Below are 22,394 nucleotides of genomic sequence, written 5' to 3'. Positions count from 1 at the left end.
TGGGAGCTTAGGCCAAGGCCAAGCATACCTGACCAAAGGGTCCTCCCTCGGTTGGGGGGCTCAGACCAAGGCCGAGCGGACCTAACCGAAGTGTCCACCCTCGATTGGGAGCTCACCAAGGCCAAGCAGACCTGACCGAGGGTCCTCTCTCGGTTGGGAGCTCAAGCCAGGGCCGAGCAGACCTGATCGAAGGGTCCTCCCTCGGTTGGGAGCTTAGGCTAAAGCCGAGCAAACCTAACCAAAGGGTCCTCCCTCAGTAAGGGGCTCAGGCCAAGGCCGAGCCGACCTAATTGAAGGGTCTTCCCTCTGTTAGGTCGAAGGCCAAAGCCGAACAGAAAGGACCGAAGGGCTTAAAAAAAAAAAAAGAAGGAATGGAAGAGAAGTAGGCAAGCACTATTACCCCCTTTGGAAGGACTTCTCAAAGGCAGTAAGGAGGCTTCTGATATGCACAAACTAAATCACCCAATCAGACATGGACACATGGCATCTTGCCACATATCTACACCACAACTTCGGATAGATAGCCAGGTGGCAGGGAAAACCAAACTTCTCTTCAGTGGTAGAGTCATAATAGGACTCCATTAACCTAAGGGAATATTCCCTGAGGAAATATGAAACGTGCAAGGAGGAATCCTCCAATAAACCATCTCAATCCCTTCAGAGGAGGGAGTACGTATCCTAGTAGGACTCTACAGGATATGATTCTATAAGAAGAAACCGGGAAGACAGAAGCAGGTAAGTTGACTAACTCACCATTACTCTCTGAAACATTGTTGCACGGGTCTCTAACTTGGGTATCGGAGGACTAATCCCGGAGCCACCTCCCGGCCTCTACCCTCTATGCTTGTGCAGGATCGACGTTCAACCTTCCACAGATTCTTGACAGCAACACCGGTGAAACCGAATAAGAATCGGAACCACTAGAACCTTTTTTTTTATATATACAAAGCTAGAACCGTTTAAAAGCCATATATAAACCACATTTGGGATGCTAATTTGGTGTTGATGATTTTGATTTTGGATCTTGGGTTTATTTATATGCTTGAAAATGAAGATTTCCTCCTTAAATATTTGGTTCATATTTTTATTTGTATTTCTATAGATGGATATTTGATTATTTGTATCTTAGGAATAAATTTCGTATTATTTGTATGCTTAGATAACGATTTTAGTGTTTTATTTATTAACAAAATAACAGTGCTTAGAACCAGTTTGAATCTAAACTGTCCCACCCTTTAATAATCTGCATTGGTTCATAGGTTTAGAATTGATTAGCAAATTAGGCACTACAAATGCTGATGTATGCACCAATCCTTTTCAGTTTGGAGTTAGAACCCATTTTTGACCTCTTGGGAATGTTGTTACTTCAGTTTGTATTCCTTGAAGAGTGTTGAAGAGCCAAAATCTTTGAAACTAGCAGCTCAAAAGTTGATTTTGAGGTTGGAGAGAACCATGGCTGTTATGGTAGCAGACCTCATGAACATCTGAATGTTGGGCTGTGCATGTTATGCATTCTTGGAATACAATCTGGGTCTACAATTAATAAAGCGTTCAGAAGGAAGATAATAGAGAAGAATCAGATTTCAAAATGCCTTCTAAACCAAGAATCTATTCTGAAAATGCATTACAAACATAGCCTTGGTTTCATCTTTTTCGTGATTTACATCCCGTGGAATCTGAATCAGTGGTTGCCAACTCTGATACATGAATAGATCGATGAGAACTAATCCTTATCAAAACCCACTTGAACAAATCATTCTACCTTTGATACTGTAGTTTGTTCTAATGAAAGTTCCATGCCCAGATAGGTACAGGGAAAAAGAGAACAAGGTTGATTGACACACCCGGTTACTGGTATGATAAGATTCCTGTCATGGAATTGGTACTCACAAAGGATGAACTGCAGAGGGGTCCAAAAGAAAGACAAAAATACTGGACAATCCAGAAGATTAAATGCACACAGTGCTTGTTAACATGTGAAGAACAAAGTAGCCCTCATACTAGCAATGGAAGTTACTTGGTCAATTTGATGTCACCAGCGCAGCTCTGAGATCTTAAAAAGTGGATAGCCAGAAAATTTTAAGTATTAAAATGACGAATTTGAAGAATGGCAAAAATAAGGAGCTTATACATTCTTACAGTCAAAATGAATAGTGAAGATACATTGTAAGAAAATCAAATCCAGTGAAAAGTTACAGTGAATCACCAAAAGGTAACAGAACATAATTTGAATATGATTACAACAATTACAGCAATGAGAAGGGAATGACAGTGATGATGATCAACCAGAAGAATCAATCCAGATCTAATATCCCAAAATTGGAGAGAAGGACCTTCACTTGATCAACAAAATCTGAACCTGTCGCTTACCCTGTTAGCAGCCCAACAGCAAAGCCAAACATTGCCCATCTGCACAGCAACCATTCAACATAAAGCAACAGACATTTCATCCAAAATGCAGATCAAGTTAAAAAAATGCAAACAAGAAGAGATGAATCGAACAAGAAGCTGACCAGAAGCGACCATATCCCTGATGAAGTGAAAATCAATTTCTATATGCTTAGTACGCGAGTGAAAGATGGGATTCACGGTTAAGAAGGTAGCACCCACATTGTCGCACCAAATCAATGGAGCACGAGCAAGATTAAACACCAAGCTCATGTAAAAGAGAATGAATCCTAAACGATTTCAATTGCAGCAACACGATACTCAGCCTCGATGGAGAAATGAGAAACAATACGTTGTTTGCGAGAGCACCATGAGATTAAGTGCGAGCCAAAGAAGACACTATAACCAGTCGTCGATTTCCTATCATCAGGGAATCCAACCCAATCAGCATCAAAATAGGCTTGAAGAGATAGATTGGAAGATGAATGAAAATAAAGCCCATCAGAGACAGTGAACTTTAAATAGCATAAAATACACTTGACTACTGTCAAATGCAAATCCGTAGGACAATGCATGAATTGGGCACCCCGATTCACAGCAAAGCTGATATCAGGCTTGGCCTCGTGACAATGAGATACTGTAGGGCACCGACAATACGATGATATTCACTACCATCCAGAAGAGGAGTACTAATAGCAGCAGTAAGAACAGGAGAAGTAGACATAGGGGTATGAACAAGTTTGGCCCCAGCCATGTTGGAGCTATGCAAAAACTCAATGATATACTTCTGTTCATCCGATGACCGGGTAACCGCAATACCCATAAAATAATTAAGGTCTCCAAGATCCTTGATAGCAAAGGTCCGAGATAGCGTAGCAACAAGAGCTTGGATGGCCAAAGTATTATTGCCAGTAACAATCAAATCATCAACGTAGATGAGAAAATATATGGTCACACCATCCTTCTGGTAAATGAATAAGGAGGTATTAGTCTTAGAAGATCGAAACCCTTGAGACAAAAGAAAGGAGCTTAACCGATTGCACCTCGCTCGTGGAGCCTGCTTAAGGACGTATAGGGATTTCTTTAGAATACAAACATGGTCAGGCTTGGAGTGATCTACAAAACTAGGAGGTTGCGACATAAACACTAGCTCAGTGAGATCACCATGGAGAAAAGTGTTCTGAACATCAAGTTGCTTAAGTAGCCAGTTGTGTGTAATAGCTAATGAAAGAACAATACGAATTGTTGCAGGTTTAATAACCGGACTAAAAGTTTCCTTGTAATCAAGACCTGGTCTTTGGTTGAATCCCTTGGCGACAAGACGCGGCTTGTGATGTTTTATAGAGCCATCAGATTTGCGCTTCAACCGAAAGACCCACTTACAAACGATTACATTTTGTGAGGAAGGGGCCGCATAAGGACCCACTTTTTAGGGCATAGAACTCATCCTGCATTGCACACCGCCTGGGAGCCAGCTTAAGAGCTTGAGACTAGCACGTCGGCTCACTAGAGTCATCAAGAGGGTATTTAGTAGCAACAAGATTCAGTTTAGAGGGTGGAGGTTTGAGAGAGCTAGTTCAAGACCTAGTAGTCATAGGGTGGCGATCAATAGGAATTGGGTTAGAGCAAGTGCTATTAAACGAAAAATTGGGTGAAGAAGACAACCCAGATGGATGCGGGTCAAGATTATCAGTTGGAGGTGCTTCATTAGAAGGATTGGGCTGTATCAAGAGAAACAATAGGATTGGGCTGAATAGAATGAGAAGGATCCTTAGAGAAGTAAGGCCCAGAAGAGTCCATAAGAGGGGATGGAGAAGACCCAATAGGGGGAGAAGGGATAAGTGGAGAAGGCAGAAGTGAAGGAGAAACAAAAATCCAATGTGAAATAGTAGCAGAAGATAAAATGGGAGAAGAAGAAGTAGGTGATGGCTTGAATGGGAATGAGGTTTCATAAAAAACAACATGACGAGATATGTACATTCTATTAGTAGAAACATCAAGGCATTTGTAGCCTTTGTGTTGGAGAGAGTAGCCAAGGAAAACACAAGGCTTTGAATGCGGCTCCAGCTTGTGACACGCATAGGGCCGTAGCCAAGGATAGCAGAGGCAACCAACTACACGCAAGGAAGAGTAATCTGGAACAGAATGAAAAAGACGTTCATAAGGACTGAGATTACCAATGAGTGGTGATGGCATCCTATTGATTAAGTGCACAGCAGCAAGAAAGGCATGACTCCAAAATCGAATAGGAAGATGAGCTTCAAATAAAAGAGCAAGACCCATTTCAACAATGTGTCTGTGCTTCCGTTCGGTAGCACCATTTTGCACTTGTGTGTGTGGGCAGAATAAGCAATGAGATATACCATGAAGTTGTAAAAATGGATCAAGCTTTTGAAACTCACCACCACAATCTGTTTGTAAAGCCTTGATCGGACAGGAAAAGAACTTCTCAACATATGCTTTAAAAGTAATGAATATAGACAGCACATCAGATTTAAGAATTATAGGATAGAGCCATGTATATTTGTTGTAATCATCTACAAACAGAACATAATAGCATTGCTTATCAGTGGAAACAATTGGTGAAGCACCCCACACATCACAATGCAATAACTCCAATGGAGTAGAGCTTATTGAATTTGAAAGTTAAAATGGAAGTTGATGATTTTTGGATTACTGATACGCATCACAAAGAGTAGGTGAATTATTATTTAATGGAGAAAGTTAAAGTTGATGAAGAACTTGCCACACAACCTTGAGAGATGGATGGCCAAGCCGGCGATGCCAGTCACGAACTGAGAGCCTGGTGCTTGTCATAGCAGTGGATGGTGTTGGGGAGATGGAGGAGAGTGGCATACAGTAGAGCCCATTATCACTCGGGCCTTGAAATAGAATCTTGCCTGTCCAAATTATGAGAAATGGAAAGGCGCTGACCATTACCCACAAGAATCTGATCAGAGCCATCGTAAGGAGTACTAAATGCCAAATTGCTCAGATCTGCGGTTAAAATGATGATTAGAGCCTGAATCCAATAACTAAGAAGAGAACATAGGACTGGTAGAGGTTGCCATACCAAGAAAGGCATGGTTGAACCTTTGGGGACAGTGAGAAGCCATGTGATGAGCAACATTACAGATTTGGCAGTTGAGCCATGGCTGATTGGTAAATGACGGAGAGGATGATCGATCACCAGTAGCAGAATCACCTCGACTTTTGTTCCGATTTCGGTTGTAACCAAATGTCGGATGAGAGTATGAATCAGTATGATGTTGGTGCTTAAGGAAACCACTAGAGTGACCACCGTAATGTTGATTGTGATGATATCCTCCAGTGCAGCCATAGGAATTGTGATTCTGATGGCCAAAACAACTGCCGCGAGATCGGAATGATCTAGGATTATTCGATCCACCACCAGAAGCCATATTTGTTGTTGAAATTGGTAATGAAGCATCCGGAGACACAGAGTTGATGATGCTCTCATGACTAAAAAGTAAACCATTGAGTTCAATGAAGGTGATAAGATCAACATGAAGATGCACAGATGTTGCAAAATCATGAAATTCGGAACCAAGACCACGAAGAGCAGCAAGAACTAGATCTTTGTCGCTGATCATATTGTCTATAGCAGCTACGGTATCAGCAATGGAATGAAGGTTGAGAAGATATTCATTTATGGAATCTAAACATTTATGTAATCTTTATAAACAATCTTTAAGGTCCATGATTCTGGATCTGGAGGAAGGAGCAAAAACACGAGCCAGAGTGCTCCAAGCTTCGTGCGAAGTGGTACAACTAACCACATGAGAAATAGCATTCTCAGAGAGCAAAGATATAATCCAAGATAGAACGAGCTAATCTTGATGATCCCACAGTGTAGTGGCAAAACTAGTTGCAGAGGATGTACAATCGATCATCGATGATCTTGGATAGGTGCCATGAACAAATCCCAAGAGATTGTAAGCTTTAAGCAACGGGAGGAACTACGCACGCCGAAGGAGACAATTTGTGTGAGTGAGCTTGAAAGATAGGTGGGAAGAGACATTGGGAGTGATTAGCAAGGACATCAGAGTAGCATCAGAGTGCAAACTGGCTTTAGTAGGGGAAGACACCATGAACAAGAAAATCAAGAAAAAAAAGAACTCGTTTGAGCAATAACGGCTCTGATACATGAAAGGTATTTGATTTTTATTAATTATGAAATGATCAGTTTACATAATTATACTAGTTACACAGAGAGAGTATAACAGACTTAACAAACCAAGTGAGTACACTTAGGCAGTTATAAGAGAGATGATAAGATGTGTGACTGCCTATGGTGGCTTATCCATAACAACTAGGTGAAAGAAATCAATTATTTATGCAACAGTTCTGATCCATATTCTCATTTAGTTTTCATTTCTATTCATCTACAAACTTTTGAGGCAAACAACATTTCCTTAAAGTAAAGAATTTGTTTCTCCATTTTTTTATTATTATTATTTTTTTTTTCTTTGGGCTCACTTGCTTGGCATCAATCATGTAACTGAAAGAAAGAGGTTTGCAAAAATAGATTTACTAGCATAATTGCAAATAGCTTTATACTCATTGCTCTATCCAGATTTTAAGTAGGAAGAGGTAGAGAAAGAACAGTTAAAAAGCTTCACTTTTACCTCGTATTTGGGATTGTGGAGGAAATGGAAAATAGAAACCGCCCCCCCCCCAAAAAAAAAAAAGGAATAAAATTTCTATAATGATAATTCCTCCTCCAGTGGCCATATTATCAATGCAGGAACCATCAATGTTAAGCTTAATCTGGTCACCTTCTGGAGGGATCCATCTAATCCATTGACCTCTGCGAGTTGAGACTATTTGGTAGATGATCCAAAAACTAATGGCAGGATAGGCTTCAATTTTAAAATAAGATCCATGCTTAAGAGGATAGGTTCCAAGAGGTTCTAAGATGATATCTTGATTGGTGGAGTGGTAATTGCAACCCAACCCACAACTTTCATCCTTTGGAGAGGGAAAGAAAAAAAAAATTGATGGAAGGAATGTAGCAGGATTTATAGAAGAGGTGAGATGATATCTTGATTGGCAGAGTGATTGTGTAAAAAATGTCATAGTCGAAATCCATTGCTTGGAGAGGGATAGAAAATTCTTCAGAGCCTATGGCTCCATAGGTATTGGGTGTCTTAAGGAACTTGAAAACTGTTTTTCTAATATTTTATTCTGGTCCTACCAATTTGTAGTAACTGAACAAGAGAGGTCACAAGGCTTCCATTCATTTTTGACATCTTTATAACTTCTCTAGCCCTTTTGTACCAAATGGAAAATTTTCAAGCACCTATGCTTGTTCCCCACCTGATGAAGAAGAGGGCTCCTGAAAGGTTTTATTCGTTTTAGTGTAGTTTCAGTCCGAACACAGTACATGGCAATGATTATTTGGTGAAGAAGGTGGACATCTTCATATATAGAAGATGGGAAACCTATTTCCACAATTTTACTTACAACTAGGGTTGTTTATTAATCTAATCTAATTAATTGAAGCTCGATTGCTTATTATAATCATTTTCAGGTACCATCTAAAATATACTAATTCAAGATAAAACATGAATTATCAAACTGTTGTTTTATGGTTGTCCTTATTGGCAATTTATTGGCAATTTGGCCATGTGACAATGATGATGTAGCCAGTTTAGGTGACGTGGCAACGTTCAATGTCGTCAATGAAATAACAGAGCTGCATGATGTGCACGAAGTGGATTGATACATCCATACTAGGTGGTATGGGTTTTTGGGTCAAAACTGACAAAATTGACCTATTTACTCTCGGGGGCATTTTCGACAGTGAAAATGACATTTTTGAAAGACTGTTTCTTCATGAAAAAAATAGATTATAATTTATCAAGTCCAATGCTTATAATTTCATCCTGTTCTGATACAATAAGAAGAAGTTACAATATCCATGGTCAAAATATAGCTTTGTGACAATCAGGGTAGTTTTGGCATTGAAGATGAATTTTTTGGAAGAAATTTCCTCCATGTAACGATACGAAAAAAATCCGATCTTTCCAACGCTTTTGATTTCATCATGTTTTGATTCTGTATGAGGAAGATACAACATCAGAAAGTTTTAAAGGCATTTTGTCTTACATGGCTAAGTCGGATGATCGAATATTCTAGAAAGTTGTAGAGCATCGAGTCATCGTTCCAACACACTTCGTTTCGTCTCGATCAAAAGTTGTATAAAAAAGTTACATGTATTTTTGTGAAGTCGGTTTGAAATTTCAAACTGAAAAATCCCCAGTTGCTTTCGGTGATGGGAGGATTTTTCAGATTTTATTTTTGAAAAATTAGGGGTTTTCTATAATTTCAAGATTTTGAAGGTCTAAGTTGCTAGGTGTTTCTGGCATTGAAGTTTGTAGGAGTAGGGGCTTGTCTGCAATTAAAAGGTTTTAAAGGATCTCAAATAGAGGGTTGAGATCATGCCACGTAGGCAAGATCCAACGGCTAAAATGTGTTTCACCTTTTCATAAAGTAGAGACAAAGCCAACAAAAGCAACGAAATTCCAGGTCGACAACACATTGGCTATTGATGCAAGCGCGTCACATTAGCATGACATCATCTGTTGACTCAATGATTCCAATCCTGTGGTTCTAATTTTTTATCCATTATTTAACTCTAATGGCTCAGATTACAAGATGATTTTGATCATTGATCTACGTTTTAGATTGCACAGTCGTTTCACGTGCCACTAGCGTACGCTACTCCTATGCTCTGAAGATTCTATTTTTGCCTTTCTAGTTAGCCAAATTTCAAATGGCCATAACTTTCTAACCCTAAGGCCAAATCTGTCTATTCAACTTGCTACTTCTTCATTTTTTTGTGCTCTACACATTGGCAGTAAAAAAAGGCTTTTGAATGGTGTAAGGCTACAATTTTTTAGAGAGAAACTCCCCCTCCATTAACGGCCATTTGAGTGATTTTCTAAGCTTCAAATGAGTTATGTGTGCTCTATTGAAGGCTGATTTTGTTTTTTGGTGAGATCTATTAATGGAATATTGACTCCAAGCTAAGAGAGAAAGAGAAGAGAAGAGAAGAGAGCTTGAGGGTGTTGTGTTGATGCTTTAAAGGGCAAGAAGATAAGGGGAGGAGAAGAGAACAAGGAAGAGCTTGTTAGTGGAAGTTCCAACGGCCAGTATAAGTTCCTAGTCATCCCAGGCAACTGGTTGTGAGATTTCCTAACCTTGGATTTACATTATATGCATGTATGATGATATATGTATATATGATAGAGTTAGTTGTAGATGAATTATATACATGCTAGGTTAGTTGTGGATGAACTGTAAGCATGCCAACTAGTAGTGGATGTATATGCTAGGCAAGACTTGATTGTAGGGCATTGATATAAGCCCCAATTTATTATATTCTTATATTGAGTGTTTAGTGAGCGCTAAGCACTAGAAGTGGGTGCTCTTATGAAGTAGGTGCTACACATTGTGCTGACACTACAAGTGCCATCTCAGCTTTGGCTTAGAAAATTGGGTGTGGGTGCTTCCGACTGTGGGTGCAGTTAAAAGTAGTGTATTGAGTAGGTACAAAGCCTTTACAGGCACTACTTTGAGGATGTAAGCAAATTATAGAACCGCGTAAAACCTTGTGTTATGAGTGTACCCATATTTTGCATTATATATATATTGAAGTGCGTGGAATGCTGAATGAGTGTGCACACTTAAAAGTGCCTATGAAAGGTTGAGTGTGCATACGACTGTGTGCGAACAGAGACATGTATAGGGACAGATGTATCAGGGTTTGCTTGCTCAGATATCAAACAGATTTTTTGGTGATCAAAATTGGACTCACTGATTCACTCCCCTCTCAGTGATTGCTGAGTTACAGCAGAAACATCATTCGATGGGCAAAAAGAAGAGAAAATATATTGTTACTTGCCATTAGCAATTTCATTCTTCCCAATGAATCCAAAGATAGGTCCTTGGTCAGCTTTTTCAAGTTTCTTTTGCTGAAAATACTCTTAAAGCTCTATAAGGGTAGTGACTGAAAAAGGATCTCTCCTCTTCTTTTTTGGTCCTCTCTCCTCTCTCTTTTATATATCTTCCTGGACTTGTGCCTCCATGGGTCCCGCACCATCGTATCGCCGCTCAGAGGTACGTGGGGGCCTATTTTGTAGGGCTCTCTCTCTCTCTCTCTCTCTCTTTCTCAAGGAGGAGGAGTGTGGTTCGGAGGTATACCCTTTTTGGGTTGATGTTGGTCCAATGGGGGATTGGGATCATGCAAAAGGGGTTTGGAGTCGCCACCTAGGGTTATGGGCCTAGGAACCTGGGGTGGGCCCGATTCCTGAGAAAAGGGCCTGGAAATCGATATGGTCCAGAGATTGAGGTACATGTCAAGTTGTAGAATTGGAAAGGTGTTAGGCACCCAATCTACCCGGTTCAATTGGTCTTCTCACTAGATGCTTGAAGAATGAACATTTTTCACAATTATTCTATACCACATGCATGGATAAATTATGACACATATATACATTGATAAAAGAAATAATTACATATGTACACTAAAACGAGGAAAATAAAGAGTCTACATTGTACTAATTCAGGTGAGAGATTATACCTGAGCTTAACCCCTGTTTTGGGCTAAGAGAGGTGGGCCTCCAATCAGTGAGGATACAAACTTTCTCATGAATTCTCCAAGCGCAGTGGAAGGTGGTCTTGATTTCCAACTTCCTTTCTCGAGAGATGCAGACTGTGGTGATCTTTGGATATTTGGACAGGGGTTTGGCTAGGGAAGAGCAATTCCCGAGCTTGTAGTTTGACAGAACTTCAGTCTAGCTTCAGCTAGAGAAGGCTACTTTCGGATTTGGATTTTGGCAGAGCTTCGACTAGGAAAGGCTACTTCTGGGATTTGGATTTCGGTAGAGCTTCAGCTAAGGAAGGCTACTTCTAGGATTTGGATTTCGACAGAGCTTCGACTAGGGAAGGCTACTTCCGGGCTAGGGTTTGGGTGGCACTCTAACAGAGCTTCAGCTAAGGAAAGCTTAGGAAGGGCTTAGGAGGGTATCAAACTATGCAAGGGAGGAGTTAAGGGGTGTGCTCACAAGTGTGAAGAGGACCACCAAGGGATGAGAGAAGGGAGCTCTAAGGGGTGCTCCAGTGTGGGCCAAGGGTGGCTTAAGTGTGGCTCTAGTGTATTGGAAGTGAGGGAGGGGCTATTTATAGATATCTTGGACCAATGGGGTGTAGGGGCATTGGGTACGCTAGCAAAGGAAGTGGGATTTTTAGGCAAAACACCACACTTGTCGCGAGGCTGCAGCAAGGGTCACGGGGATGTTGGCAAGAGGGCGGGGACGCTTGGTAGGGCAGGGCTACGACACGTGCATGCGGGCCACGAGGTGGCGGCGTAGGGCCTGAGGTTGGGGAGCTGGGCAGTATGGCCAAGGTGTGTGTAGGGTGGGGCCACTGGTGAGGGGCATGGGCAAGGGTGTCGGAATGTACACAAGGCGGGGCCACGGTGGGGGAATATTCCATGGAATATTCCTAGATCCTGATCTAAGGGTTTCAATGGGTTCTGTCTTCTAGTGATGATTACAGGAGATCCGACCGTCCGATTTTGATGCACCATATATCGTTGGAATCGTGATTCCGAGTACTATCCATCTGTATGGTTACTTTGGATTGGATTCCTTCATATACATGATGTCATAATTGGACCCTTCTTTTCTCCCGCTTAGGATTTCTAGGGTTTCTGGGTGTGTAGAGAGTGTTTCGGGGTTAGGTTACCTCAGTCAGTTGTCATCTCTGTCAATCGGAAGTGAAAGGCCGTGTTCTCATTCCTTGAGTCATCATAGCCGGGGGAGGGTGAAAAAATTGGGTGTCTATAAGCTCCTTGGCCATCTTCCTCTGAAATTCTATAGTGATTACATTAGGATCCGATACTTGCGAGACCCCAACCACAGAAACCGACTTCAAAGGGGCTAAAGGTGGAGAGGGAGAAGGAGATGGAGATGAGGAAATGGGTTTGACAGGAGCAGAGGGTTGTCTCAGAGAAGGGGCAACTAGTCTTCGAATTGGGCCTTTAGCATTTGAATTCCTTATGGTAATTGAAGGCTTAGTGGCAGAGAATTTGATGGAAGAAGAAGAGGACGATGATGAAGAGCAGGTCGTTGTTCCTGAGGAAGAAGAGGAAGAACTTGAGATTCTAACATAGGGAATTGAAGAAGATGCTAAATACATCTTTTTTTTCCCCCTCAAGTGGCTTAGAATTATTCGTCGCTCTGCTCTTCTTTTTTGTTTTTATAGTTATCTCTATTTGATTATCCATAGAAGAGAAGAGAAGAGCAAAGGCTGATCCAACTGAAAAGAGCTAAGGATAAGAGTTGGCCAAGTTTTCTAAATTCCAAGGGGAGTATGTGTTCTTGAATTTTGAGAGTTGAGAAGTCTGAGCCATGACGTATGAGTATAGCCCACTCTGGGGCAGGTTGGTTAGTTCAGAGCATAGTTAGTTGAAAGCGTTCTAAACCATTTTTTCTTAGAGGAAATATCACTCCTCTCCCCTTAAGCACAAAGATTCTATATATCGTCCCCGACCATTTGAAATGGCTGTCAAGTTAGCCATATTTTTTTTATAATACCTAAACTACCCTCATACGTATAAAATACCCATTATACCCTCTATGAACTAAACCCCCTTTTCCATACTTGTCGATCAAAACCCCTTTCTTCACGCTCAACCCTCTTTCTCTCTGCATCCCCTTCTCCGTTCCATGGAGCTTCGATTGCAGCCATAGAGAAGCTCAACTTTTAACTCCATTTCTCTCATCCGATTCTTCATTCCATCGACCATAGAAATGACAAAGCACCCTATTTGGCCAATCACAATTCCCCATTCACTAAAACAACAAACGCCCCACCTCACCTTATCCCATCCCCTCTGCTCTCAGAGAGGAGGGAAGTGGAAAATAAGCTCATAAAAACCCAAATCAAAACCAGATTAAAACCACAAATATTAATCTTCATCTTCATTCTGATGATCAGTATTGCATGTACAAACTCATTCAATCAAATATACTAATTGCCACTTGAAAACTGAAAAATGCCCAAAAAAAAAAAAAAAAGAGAGATTTTTTTCTCCCCTTTAGTAGTGGTAGAAGATGATTAGCCATCAATGATCAATCTGTTCTTTTTTCTATAGTGAAGTAACAATTTATTCAGTTATGTTAATGATCAAATGGGTGGGTAATGAATCTAAAAATTGAAATATTACCAGTCCCAGAAGAGAATCTACCATGAATCAAAGAATTAACGAAAAATAATTCAGTTGAAATCAGGCCCTTAAGTTCTTCCAACCATAAACCAGCAGTGAAAACCCAGATGGGCTATGCCATTCTCTCTCCTCTGTACTGGCCCATTCCATCATAGAAGAGCTGCAACCCGACAAAACCAAAGACATCGACGATGACGATGAGGTCCTAGTCTTCAACAGACTCTTCTTCATATTTTTCCACTCAAACCCATTCACCCAAACCCGCAGAGCTGCTATTGCTGCTGCGGCAACATTACCATCCCTCTCTCATCCTCCAATTCCTCTGTTTTCTCGAATCTGAACATGAACACGGCATGCCCATTCTTAGCATCATTGAACAACCAGTTGTAAACGTCCCAAGAAACCTAAATCGGGAGCCATCCACTTCAATCCTCTCATTCCCTCTGAACTTCCACTTCAATCGCTTCACCTGCAATACCCCTTTCCATCGTTGCTGAAACAGAGCTTGAGCTCATCCCTTGAACCTACTCTGCAATCAATGGAGATATCTTTGGTCTTGAACGAAGACGGGGATAAGAGAAATGGAGTTAAAGCTGAGCTTCTCTAGGGCTCCAATCCAAGCTCCATGGAAGAAGGGTATACAGAGAGAGAGGCTGAGCGTGAAGAAAGGGGTTCTGATCGACGAGTATGGAAAAGGGGGTTTAGTTCATAGAGGGTATAATGGGTATTTTACATGTATGAGGTTAGTTTAGGTATTATGAAAAAAATCTAATTGACTTAACAGCCATTGTAAACGGTTTGGGACACTAGATAGAATTTTTGTGTTTAGGGTGAGGGGAGTGATATTTTTGAAAAAGTGAATGAGGAACATGATATTTCGCCATAGTTCAGGGGAGGGGAGTGATATTTTCTCAAATATAAAAGGCAGTAAGAAAAAGGTGAGTGGAGGGCGAAAAAAAAAATGCCCACGTGATGGGGGCTACTTTTAGGTTGTGTTTGGTATGCATTCTTAAAATGCATTCTTGAACACCAAGAACTCTGATTGGTACATATTCTCCTTCTAAAATTTTGGAATGCCTTCAAGACGGGCCTCGTTCTTGAATGCTAAAAAATCCCATTCCAGGTTCTCATTCTTGACGGGCCTTCTATTTTAACGAAGCTTTTGCGAGTTGCTACTCAGGATGACGAAGGGAATGACCAAAAGAAACTGTGCTGCTGTTGAATGTTTATTATGATTTTTTCTTTGCCAGATGTTGCAGCATCAATCATACAAGATCTCCAATCCTACCCTTGAATCTCTGACTGTGTGAACTATGAACCCTTTCTTTATCCTTCAAGTTTCGCATGCTCCTTCCCTTCAAATCTGAAAATTTTCACCACCACTCCCCTGCCCCATCCACCTTTTCTCTTGCACGAAACAAAAGGAGAGTTAAGGTTTCCAAGTTGGTTTCTATTGTAATTGGGGTTAAGAGATGGTAGCGGATTGATTGGCTTTAAGGTAGTTTTGCCAATAATAGGGGCAACGAATCAGCTTCAAGGCAGGAGAGAAATCGAAAAGCCCTTGGAAGATCCAACTTTCAATCTGAGAGCACCTGGTTCTCTGGATCTACAATGATGTGCATAGAAGAGTCTCGGGCTTGGACATGCAAATTGATGATTCTCCAAGTTCCCAAAGTTACTGCTCATCCTGGTTGTTCAGTCCAAATTTGCTCATCCCTCAACTGTTTGGTGCTCCCGGCTCTTCAGCAAGGCAATTTGATAAGCCTCAACTACAACTAATCCTTTAAAAATGAAGGAACTAGATTTTGCAATGTCCGTGCTAGAGATTTTTGTCCATAAATTGGAAGATATCCTTACTAGCCTCAATTCTTAAATATTTGAGAATTGAAATGGAGGTGGAGCTGAGGTGATCTCAGTAGTTAAATAAGAGATGTGATCAGATGAAAGAGTTGGGTTTACTTGGCTTGTAACTTGTGTTGCCCATCAGTTGTTCGATGACATGCACGAGCATTCTAAAAATACGAATGCATTTTAACTAATCATGTACCCAAACAACGTTCTCATTCTCCACTAAGAATGCATTCTTCATTGTGAGAATGAGAATGAACATTCTCATAATGGGAATACATACCAAACACATCCTTAGTTTTAATTAGTGCCTCTTCCTACATGGCAAGAGGTAAGGAGGGTGTTAAAAGATCATCTTACCAAAAAAGAAAAAGGTGTTGAAAGACTGGCCAATCAGCTTGGATTGAATTGAATCAAATCCTCAACTATTTGGTATTAATTAGGTTTTTGTGAAAACAATAGAAATCAAAATTGAATTGGATTTTTTTGGGGGTGTATCACACCCCTCCTGTACAAAGCCGATCCGGTGACAGAGTTAATACCACCAATTAACTCACAAACCTGCCAGGATCAATAATGCAGTAACTGTCATACAACATGCATTTACTAAACTAAGATAGGACATGTATTTTCAGCGGAAGACATGTTCATAATAATACTTATAATTGTTTCCCAAATACTTGATACCCAAATTGAGTTATAAAAGTTATATACATTTGGGCCCGAAGGCATGATATATATACAAAAATGCAACAATTTAAGCATCAAGTAACAAAAAGAAGTACATCAAAAGAATAAAAAAGAATCACTCAGGAGTCATAGCTATCATGCAGCACAATCCTCGCACGTACAATCGGCACCATGCTTGAACTCGTCAGGGACCCACCAGTCCTCAAATGAAAACACTACAGTGGGGCCCAACTCCTGATCACCAGGCAAGTAACCTATAAAATCACCTAAAAAGAGTTGTGCAAGTGGGATGAGCTCACTAGCCAAGTAAGTGGAAAGGAAGACCACACAAGGAAAACCACACATTTACCACACAAAAATGGGTTTCTCACATGGAAACTCATCAAATAAATCTTCCCTTCTTTCAGTGGTTAAAAATTTATCTTCTTAACAAATCCTCTAACCCTCATCAGGTTAGTGAGATCAAGAAGGTAACAACCACTTATGTTTCTAAAGAATAAACAGAAATTGAATCTATTCATCCTCCATTTCAAGCCTTAAAAATAGGCAGTAATAAGATGGTTGTTCCTCTTAAAACTTCAAGCTATACCTCTTCTCCTCTGACTGAATTTCATCTTAGTCAAGTTGTTGAACAAAATAACTTTACTAATCTATGTCTTCAGTCTATTGAAAACCAAACTGATCGTATTGAGACGATAGTAGACTCATTGAAAGCCTCTACTCCGTCTACTTCTCATGCTAAAGTTGAGCATATTTGACTAACTTTTGCTTCTCAACCTAGAAGCAAGCCAAAAGAATCTGCTTCTCAACCAAGAAGCAACCAGTCTGTCTTATTTAAACCTCCCCCAACCTTAGATATTCCAAAAAAGAAAATTGAGAAAACTGAGTCTAACATTCTTAATGAGATTGTTACCCCGACTCCAAAAGATCCAGGTATCTAAAGAAAAATTAGAAGACAACCAGCCCTAACTCTTTCTCTTGCCGAACCTTCTGACTCTGAAATTGAACTTGCAGAGAAAGAATTTCAGTCTATGCTACCTCAACAGGCAGCAGTTCCTGAGTCTCTTTCTTGACTTAATCAAGTTATGAAGAAAGCTCAAAAAGTTATGCCTACCATCCCAACAAACTATTATTACCCTCGACCTTCTCCTGTCGACCTTCAATTTGAAGTAGAAAGAGAACCTATCAATTTCTCGATCGATGGTAATACTATTTTTGAGTGGAATATTGATGGTTTATCTGAATACCAAATCATCAAACTTTTGAAGCTGATGCTTATGTATACTACAGTGGTAAAACTTAATCATTCATTTGATTCTGATGTTGCTAAAATGATAGCAATAGGATTTTTTAGTCAACTTCGTGGTTGGTGGGACTTTTATCTATCTGAAGAAGTTAGACAGAAAATTATAAATGTAGTGATCCGGTTTCCGCAACAACTTACTGAACAACTAGCTAATGATAATTTTTCCCAGCTAACTATTTATGTCGACCCAGAAGATGCGGTTAATACTTTGGTCTACACTATAACTCTTCATTTTGTTGGACCAGCTGAAATTCTAGCTGATCGAATAAGAGAACAACTTATGAATCTTCGTTGTCCTACACCATCTCATTATAGATGGTATAGAGACGTCTTTTTTGCTAAAGTCTTTTCTATAGAGGGTTACAACAATTTCATATGGAAAGAAAAGTTCATCTCTAGTCTACCTCCTTTGTTTGCTCAAAAGGTACAGTATAGACTTAAAGCAAAGCATAATGGCACTATTCCCTTTGAGCAATACACTATGGGGAATTATTTGCTGAAATATGCAATAAATGTCTTTAACTCTGCACAGACCTAAAACTCAAAAAACAACTGTCTAAAGAGAGACAAGCTGGATTTAAAGAACATGGAGATTTCTGTGAACAATTTGGATTTGAAAAGGTTCTTCTTCTAGGCTTCAAGAAAACCCATAGGAAACTCTCTAAGTTTTTCAAGCCTAAATACCAGGTGAAACATCATAAAGCTAAACCTAAGCGCTTCTTCAAGAAACGCTTTTCAAAATCTCGTCCTCAATACACTTTTCTTACTAAACCTTATGTTTGTTATAAATGTGGGAAAGTATGATATTATAAGAATAACTGTCGAACTAAAGCTAGAATCAATGCTTTAGAAATTGATGACTTTCATAAGCAAAATCTTGAAAATGTCTTGCTATACAGCTCCTCTGACCCTGAGCCAAACTTCGAGTCTAACTCAGATCAAGAAATTGCTTAACTTGAGTTTGATAGTGATTCTTCTGAGTCTAAATCTCAGACTCCCCGTTGTAGTTGTGATCCTTATCAGGCTATGCTAAAGGAAAATGGTTTGATGGTTCTCTCAATTGAAGAAACATTTCTTTTAAAAACCATTGACCAAGTCAATGATCCTACCACTAAGGCTCAACTCTTATAGGAATATATCACCTTAGTAAAGGATAAAACTAGGCCTAGCCCAGTTCCTCCTAAGTCTGCGGTTCAAGATTACAGCATTAAAACTATAATCAATTGGGTTAAAGACACTTCACTTATCTGAGAACCTATTATTATTCAGGAACTTCGTAAGGACCTCAATGAAGTTAAAACTGAAGTTCGAGATCTTAAACAAAGAATTCAGATTCTTGAACTTTATAATACACAACAGGTTATTGAGCAAGATTCTAACGAAGAAGCTTCCTTCAAAGATCTACTAGCAACTGAAAATATAGTAGCTAGTACCTCTGTGACTCCTACTGCAGTTTCTTCTGATGATGCTCAAATCTTAACAATCCAACAGGTTCAAACTCATCGATGGCATGTGATGATTGACATCGTTGTTAATCATGAGTTTAGCATAAAAACTATCGCCTTAATTGATTCAGGCGCAGATATCAATTGTATTAATGAAGGACTTGTACCTTCTAAATATTTTGAGAAGATCGCTAAAAAATTTATTACTGCTAATGGATATAGAATGCAGTTCGGATATAAACTCCCCTCTACTTCTATCTATACTAATGGACACTGCCTGAAGACTCTTTTTATAATGGTAAAAGGACTTTCTCAATTTGTACTTCTTGGTACTCCATTTTTATCCCAGTTGTATCCATTACAAATTGACACAGTCGGTCTTCACTTAATGATTCAAAATCACCTTATCACTTTTCATTTCATTGAACCTCCCAAGGTTCATACGATGAATGAAATCTGGGCTCAAGTTTAGTCCAAAGAAAAGTTCATATGCTCTTTATCATCTGAAATCCAACAAAAGAGAATACAACAAAAAATTGATGACCCTATTTTTTAAGTTTGAGTTAAAAATTTCCAAGCTCAACTTGAAAAGGAAGTCTGTTCAGACATTCCAACGGCATTCTGGTCTAGGAAAACCCATATAATTACTCTTCTATATGGAGATACCTTTTCTGAAAACCAGATCCCTACTAAAGCTCGAGCAGCTCAAATGTCTGATCATTTAAGGGAAACTTGTCAGAAGGAAATTTTTGAACTTCTTGCTAAAGGTCTTATTAGACCAAGTAAATCTCTCTGGAGTTGCACTGCATTTTTATGTAAATATTAATGCTGAAATTGAAAGAGGTGCACCCAGACTTGTCATAAACTACAAACCTTTAAATAAGGTTCTTAAATGGATTCGGTATCCTATCCCTAATAAGAGGGATCTTCTCAACCGATTATACGCCTCCATCATATTTTCTAAATTTGACATGAAGTCCAGATACTGGAAAATTCATATAGCAGAGAATGATAGGTATAAGACAGCTTTCGTTGTCCCATTCGGCCAATACAAATGGAATGTTATGCCTTTTGGTCTTAAAAATGCCCCATCTGAATTTCAAAACATTATGAATTAAATTTTTAATCAATATTCACAGTTTATAATTTTGTATATTGATGATGTCCTTTTATATTCTCAGGACATTTATCAAAACTGGTTTTCTGTTATTCGTCAAGCAGGACTTGTTGTTTCTACAAAGAAATAAGTTTATTTCAAGCTAAAGTTCGGTTCTTAGGACATTACATATCATTTGGATCAATCCTTCCCATAGAACGAGCTATCCAATTTGTAAATAAATTTCTTGATGAAATAACAGACAAGTCTCAACTCCAAAGGTTTTTTGGTAGCCTAAATTATATTACTAAGTTCTACAAAGACTTAGCAAAGGACGCCAAACCTTTGTTTAATAGGCTTAAATAGCTGCCTGAACCATGGACAAATGTATATACTAATTCTGTTAGTAAAATTAAGCTCAAAGCTAAAACACTCACGTGCTTAAGTTTAACACGACCAGATTGTTTCAAAATTATTGAGACTGATGCATCCGACTTCGGATATGGTGGTATCTTGAAGCAGAGATGTCCTAATCTTCCAAACAAAGTTTTAGTACGTTTCACTTCTGGTACTTAGAATCCCACTCAACAAAAATATTCAACAATAAAGAAGGAGATTCTTTCACTTGTTCTGTGTATAACTAAATTCGAAAGTGATCTTCTTAATCAATATTTTTTGGTACGAGTCAACTGTAAAGCAACTAAAGATGTCCTTGAGAAAGATGTTAAAAATTTTTCCTAAAAAAAAATCTTTGCTCAATGGCAATCACTACTTTCTGTTTTTTATTTTAGTATTGAATTCATTAAAGGCAATACTAACAGTTTACCTAACTTTTTAACTCGAGAATTTTTGCAGGGCTCCTAAGCAGAAGGTTGTTATCCCTGTCTCTCCAAATAAAGATGTTGCCTCAACAACCTCCAGGCAACTTCAAGAGCATCCTTCTCCTATCTCATCCCAGTCTCCTGCTCCAATCTTAAAGGGTGTCAATAACTCTCCTTTCATAGCAACAAACTTTATCCTAGTCATTCCCATCGAATCCATCCATTTTTGCCACACCCCTTCTGAAATTGCCACTATTTACCTTCGTGATCACCTTCATCCATCCACTGGCAATAAAACTCATTTTTTCTTTGAAAGAATCCTCGAGGAAACTCAGAGTGCTCAAATCTAACACAATTATAGATCTGCACATGTTCGGGCTTATTCCAAGCTCAATATAACCAATATCATTCGTGATCGTGAATAGGGATCTTCACCCTCGTTCAAATGCGAATTTTATGATGTTACTGGCCTTAAACTTAGGTCTTATGATTATGTCGACTATGTTAAAGCTTAGGACAATGATTTTCTTATATCAGAACGATCATGAGATCCATTCCTGGTTCGTGAAGTTTTGACTTCAACACACCTTATTAGGCATGCCAAAATGGTTTCTCCAATGGTTCTTCACTTGGGACCACCTCCATTTGAGCTCCTTCCTACAGCTCTTCAGCAGTCTGTTACCAAGTTTAAAGAGTTCAACCAACCTCTGGATTCTCAGGCTCTCTTCATTCACTTTTTTATCTTATACGAAGTACCTTAGATCCTTCAATGGAAGTATCAAATGACTACTAATGAGTTTGAAGAATAGAATTATATTCCTCATTTGGAGCGACATTTATCTATCAAGTGGTGGGATAAATTTGATATTTCACCATTAACTGGTTCACGTTTTGTGCCTAAAAGAGGCATCGGTGCCGATCTGCCCCTTGCACCCTCTTCTTCAACAGCAGCCCAGATGCCTTTTTATAACATGTTTCAAGCTGCGCGATGTCGTCTTTCGTATTTATTTGATGAGCAAATCCAAGAGCGCATCCTCACCGCAATCGGATTTAATCTTTAATCCGCTGACCCTGCCCCATCCTCCTCCTCATCAACTCTTCCTCTTTCGGATGATGGCAGTCAATGCGTTCAGTGGCCTGAATTTTAAGGTCTGTACAAAAAAGGGGGGGTAACAAGAGGTCTCACTGCACCATGACCCAGTGCCGTGATAATCAGACTCATTATTCTGATTCTTGCCAGTGTCAAGCATCCACACCTAGTGCCATTCTAGTCAGACTGACGTTTTAACATACGTCACGCAGTACTATAAGCATATTATAGTGAGTGCCACGGGTGGACACTTTAATAATTCACCTCACTAAGACTCTTCCAGAAAATATTAGGTCCTCCCACGTGGAATGCCAGAGAATTTTTTCGTGGCTTAATCTTAGTCACACACCTGCACTACGGATAAGATAACTTTCGACCGAAGCTTATCAATTTTTGACCTCACACCTTATTAGGTGTACCCTCTTCTTGACAAGAACACCTTATCTTGAGGAT

General features: G+C 39.6%; 1 pseudogene; it reads right to left on the bottom strand.

Annotated features, from left to right (window-relative positions):
• Window positions 1-2,108: 2,108 nt before the first annotated feature.
• Window positions 2,109-12,615, bottom strand: LOC122064221 (annotated as a pseudogene).
• Window positions 12,616-22,394: the final 9,779 nt, after the last annotated feature.

Source organism: Macadamia integrifolia, unplaced genomic scaffold, assembly GCF_013358625.1.
Source record: "Macadamia integrifolia cultivar HAES 741 unplaced genomic scaffold, SCU_Mint_v3 scaffold1563, whole genome shotgun sequence".
NCBI lineage: Eukaryota > Viridiplantae > Streptophyta > Magnoliopsida > Proteales > Proteaceae > Macadamia > Macadamia integrifolia.
This window is presented reverse-complemented; position numbering and strand designations above follow the sequence as displayed.